A 6,025-nucleotide genomic window follows, 5' to 3' on the forward strand; every position below is an offset into this window, starting at 1 on the left:
GAATATTTGATTTCTTGTATAATATACATATGAAAAAAAATCCTGTAATGGCAGGAACGGATAACAGATTGATTTACACCAAAACCAGATGACAAACAGATCCTGAAGAACCAAAGGCATTATCATCAACTATCCCTCAGAAGATATTAAAATCCTATGCTCCATCCCAAGTCAAACAAAACACAAGGGTATAACTTTCCTGGTGTTTTGTGACACTTGTATTTTTTTCAGACATCCAACAGCATAAGCTATGAGACTTCTGAAAAGACAGGTATTCCTGAGATAAATCATACATGGTAGTAAGTTCAGTGCTAAGTTCACCTTTGATCTGTGCATACTTAGCAAAGCTGAGGCGTCAGACATACTCAGCATGCAATAAAGAAACTCTCAGAAACTGTGTAGTACATCTATCCCAGCATATAAACACCTCCAGCCAGTAATCAACAGGATTAAAATAGCTGGGGGAACAGAAAGGGCCTGGTAACATGTGCAAGGAATTGCAGAGATACAGAAGTCTGGGCATTTATTCTAACCTGGACAATTCAGTCTATTTGTACCTTTATTCAGTAGCCAAAAAAACCCCATTACTATCAAAACATATCTTGCTACAAAAGTATGCAATTATATATATCACTTCTTTGCTTGCAAGAGGAAAATACAAAAGCATTTTTCTCTACCATGTACTGTTATATCTCAGTAGTTTCAATTTACACCTAATATTAGGAGTTTATCTACATTTCTTCATGCAAAATTTGTAAGATGTTAATAAATGGGCATATAATTTTGGCTTCATGCTCTAGTCTGCCATGTTTAGTTAAGTGAATGCAATTTACTACAGTATCTGGCATAGATTCTGTGTATTTAATAGGAGGAAGAAGAAGAGAAAATAGAGCTAAACCAAAGCAGCTGGATAGAAAGAAAAATCAATCCTGGTCATATTACAGCAGTAGTACAGGGTTATTTAGGAAAGCCACACTCTGAGGCCTATCCTAATTCACCATCAATACTGATGGAGAAAAGAGCACACTAAGATGTTCAGTGCATCAATGTATTTAAGAGGCAGCATTTGACGGTGGAGTCCTGCTGGTGTCCCCCACAGCTATTATTTCTTGATGAGAAAAGGTCACTCTGTTGCAGATCTACATCCTGGTTCACAGGAATATGGGGGTTGTCCTTACCTGGTATAGCATGAACTGAATCCTTTGTCTGAGTTGTCTCCATTTCACCAAAGAGGATGTATTGTGTTCATCACCTATTCACTAGATGGTTTTGGTTTTCTTCACTCTGTCTGATTTCCACTTCTATTTTCTCTCCATCTGTGTTGTGCAAAGGTCAAACACAAGCATCCTACTTTTTATTTTCCCATAATTCATTAATGCCAACACTTTAATTTCCAGTACATTCCTTTGCCCACTGTGGATACTGTGCAATGAAAATTAGAGTTTTAATCTTCTTAAACTCTCAAGCTGCCATGATATAATGGCATTGTGCTCATGAGTGATTCATTCACAGAACAAAGGCTGGCTGGACAGAAAGTAATATAATTGCAATTATTGCCTGTGAGACCTCAAGAGGCAGAACCTCACAAGACCTGAGATTTTAAACTCATAAAAGATATAGCTGAATCTCACAGGAGCAGATCAGGCAAGGCCAGAGAGGATTGGCCACAAAAGAAATGTCTTGACTGTTGTTGAACAGTTGTCTTTTGGCATGATGAAGATTGTTTCTCATTTTTAAAGTTCTGAAGTAACGGTGACAGCAGAAATTTGCCAAAAGTTGGGTACAATAATGCTTTTTCTACTTCAGTACAGGTTATCAAGGGCAGAGCATAGTGAGAAAGAGTAAAACTTTGACCACTTCTTAGCACCTCAAAGTAAGAGATTATAATAGCAGGATTTGTTTGCATTCAATGACCACAAATTATAAATAAAGTTATATTCTGTTTATTTGGTTTCATTTGATAGTTACTCTCTATGATTTGTTCTAGCTTTTAATCTTCTTTCAGAAAGAAACCAGCTCCCAAAAGAAATAGACACATATATTTTTGGATTTTTGCTACCATTTTGTGTAAAATACTGTTTTGACTACCAAAAAACTTGTAGAACAAGGGAAGAAAAAGAGTCTGACAAAATATCAAAGTTCCTATAAATGCTGTGAAAAAATAGGCAAGCAACTACCAGGGGAAAAAGACCCAAAGTCCTTTTCCTAATTCTGTCTCCTGTTCCTAAGTCACAATAAGTACTTACTATTTTCAAAGAACTCACAGAGCTCTTCAGCCTCAGAATGCATTTCCAGGAAAAGCTCTTTAAAACCTCAAGTTGATGCAAAAGCTGAGTACAAAAGGCAATCCACAGTACTAAGAAAGAGAAGATACTTCCAGCTTCTGTAATAGGTACAGAAGCTCTGCTGCTTTCTGGGCATTTCATGCCTATCCAGATCCTCATCCATCTCTACCTGAGGACTTTTCCCAATACATTTTCACTGCATCTACATGACATCTCATATGCCTGTTCATGCTTGGGGTATGTATAAAGCACATATTGCCAAAGGATCAGGCACCACATAACTAAATATGATTTATCCTGTGGATTTTTCCCCATCTCCTTCAGCTACTTTGACTCCAGCATTTCCCAAATACCTTTTGTGATTCATGCTTTATCTCTACCTGGCCTACACCTGGCATTTCAGTTATCTTGGTTACACTTCAATTAACAGGACAATGCTGTGGTTTTTTTCAGAAATGAGACTGAATTTTCATGACTTCTCAGTCCTCATAGTTTGTGGGAGGTTACACTGAGACATCACTTCTTTCCCATCAGCCTGAACATCCATGTAGGGTGGCTCCACATCACCATCCTTGGATTATGCCTTGGAGAGTGACTGTTGGATGCTGTAGCCTTTTGCCCTACCTTGAGTTTTCTCTTTGTCTAATTTACAGCTCACACTGTGAAGAAAACTCTTAAGACCTGGACAAAAACAACATCTCCCTGATGACCCTGAAACTGGTATAGCTCTTCTACAATTCTATAGCTGTTCTAAATTCCTGGGGCCAGGTGAGAGAGGAGAAACCAGAGAGTAAAGTGTCACCTTACAGGGGGGATACCATTTACCCTATCAGCTTCACATTTCTATAGTTAAATTCCATTAGACAGAGAAAACCTTATGCAAAATAAAGAAGTTTTGTGCATTTACTCCCCACACAGCAGAGAGGCTGAGCAGGATGCTGCCACTTCTCATGCTTCATTAACAAGCTTATTTTTTAAACTCTGCTAAGGTACACCGCAACAATCTGTATGCCCTGGATTAGCCATGGTGCTGTCATTAAATTAATCAGAAGAGTGAAGTTTGCACAGGAGTAATAGAGAACTTAATTTGATTCCTTCTCATTTTTAATATTGATCATTCCTTGGGAATGTAAAATAAAACCAAAAAATTTTCATATTTCTGGAGGCCTGGCTGACAATTTAGTACCAACAGTTTGTAAGGTACAAAAGGGGGAGGTTTTGGGTTTTAAATGTGCTGATCATTATTTGTCAGAACCCAAGACATCCCTCTGGATGCCCTGGATGGCTCAAAATCCTGGCAGAGGCTCGGAGACCCTGGCAGGAAGCCAAAGACACTTGGGAATTCAATCTCAACCTATGGAGCAAATTACCACCTTTATATGAAGAATTACAAGTCACAAAAGTTTAAGTAGCATAACAGTAGTTGTCACAGGGTGAAAGGTGAAATTTTGAAGAATTTTACTATGGGGGTCTAGGGGGTAAGATGTGGGGATCTGGGCATTGTCCTATCCTTCTTCCTTCTTCCTAGCCTCCATCTTCTTGGTGATGGTGGTACTTTGGGATTGGTGTAGAGTAGAAAGTCACTGTCTAACATAGGTGATAGGTATTGGAACATAACTGTAAATATCAAATACGTAGTTTATAGTATAAAAGACAACACCAGCCCCGTGGGTAGGCAGTGTGCCTCAGACTGACCATCTGAACAGAACTCATCAGGCCAGACAGAAAATGTTTTAGATAAGAAATAATAAACAACCTTGAGAGCGTGAGCCGAAGACTTCTGATTTCTTCTTCAACAGCTGGGTTAGGGAAAAGAGACTTTTAATATATCTCAGGGTCATCTTGACCAGAGGAGATCCTGAGAATTATTATTAGATTAATCAGTGGTGACAGTTTTATTGTGTTTCCATCATTTTGCAAGAGTAACCAGAAGGACGTGTAATCGGGAAGAAGAGTCTTTTGTGACACTTTTTTTCAATCACCCTTATAGGGCATGACTGGCAAGTTACGATGAGCAGGCTCTCTCCTGGACAGTACTCCTCCAGGAAGTAACTGAAAGTTAAATTACAGATACAACTTGTGTTACTATTGAGTTATAAATGTATGCAAAGAATAATTTCTAGTTTGATATTTTAGTAGCTGACAATTTTTTTTTATAAGCAAGTACTGGCAAGAAGTATTGAGCAGGGAACCTGACAGAAGGCAGGTGCTTAATCTGCCAGAAAAAAAAATCTAGTTAAATCCTTGTTATTTATTTTACAAGCAGGAAAATGTTACACTGCAAAAGCCCAAGAGGGTAAACTGATCTCTTAACAGTTGCCTACTAAAGGTAGAAAACATTAATCCACGAAATCTAGATAATTTATTCATTTAAATAGCTTTCCAAGCTGACCACTCTAATATTAAACTTTCTTTTCATTTTGGTGGGGAAAAAAAATTAAAATCTCTATTTTACCATACATTTTGCTTTTTTTTCCCCCTATGTTATTTGCTCTTTGTATTTGCCTGTACCAGATAGCCTGTGTTGGTAGTTTAGCATGCTTAGCTTCCCAGCATGGTGTGCTCAACTCACAGGATAGTTTGCCGAGGGGAACATCAATTAAAAGCACACATTAAAGAATAACAAAATTCCAAAACATTGAGCATTTTGACAACAGTCATGAGGTTAGTTTTCATGATGCCTTCAGTTCCCTTAAGAATGTTTAAGCAAAGGCCACAGACAATTTTATTGGACTGAGATTAGCAACATAAATTAAGGCAGTTATCTTGACAGTTCTCATCCTAAATCATTGTGCTCACCAGCTACCTATCTGATGATTTTTAGGGTAATACTAATATTACTTCATGCAATAATTTCTTCATACACCATAATCTGCAAAAAAAGCTTCTGAGACACAGTTCTTTGAGAGAACTAAGGACATGTCACCTTCTCCTTACTATTTTCTTCCTGATAACCTGCAGCTGGCATGAGTAATTGTGAGAGCAAGAGAGGGGGGTCACACTGATGATAAAAGAGGACAGGTCTCTGTGGGGAAGACTTTCCATGCCTGTGCTGGACAGCAGCTGGTGCAGTGTGCCTGCAGAGTCCCAGACCAAATTTCAAGCTGTGCACCTTGCAGGGAAGCCTGATTGCAGCACCACTGTCTGCCTGCCTTGCAGGGCTCAAAAATAAAAGCTAGTGATAGACATTGGGAAGAATAATCTGATCTACTAATGCACCTTACAGGACTCCAAATTATCTGCAAATGCAGAGGGGAATAAAGGACTTGGATACTTCTGTGAACCAGTCAATAACAGTCTCTGCTCAGTACATGGCATTGATCAAAAGAACAAATGCTAGGATGCAAACAGAGTAATGTTAAAACCGGTATTGAAAATGAACACCATCATAAAAATCAATGAGAAGCTTCTTCTGAACCACTGTTCAGTGCTGACCACTTCATCAAAAAGGAATGTGGCAAACCGTTTACAAACAGACAACAAAAATGAAGAGATGCTTGGGTAAACATCGATTATGTAGTGAATTAAATGACTAGGACAGTTCAGCTTTGAGATGTACTGTTCAGGGTACCATGAATAAAACATTCACTAAATTGAACTTACAGAGAGTTGGGAATTTTCTAGCAACCTGGTTCCAGTAGAAAATATGAATTTGTCAAAACAGAAGTGTTCTGTCAGAATGTACCATTTAAAAAAATATTTCAAAGGAATAACAGCCAAGATTACTTCTTGTCAAGGGC

Source organism: Passer domesticus, chromosome 5, assembly GCF_036417665.1.
Source record: "Passer domesticus isolate bPasDom1 chromosome 5, bPasDom1.hap1, whole genome shotgun sequence".
Classification (NCBI taxonomy): domain Eukaryota; kingdom Metazoa; phylum Chordata; class Aves; order Passeriformes; family Passeridae; genus Passer; species Passer domesticus.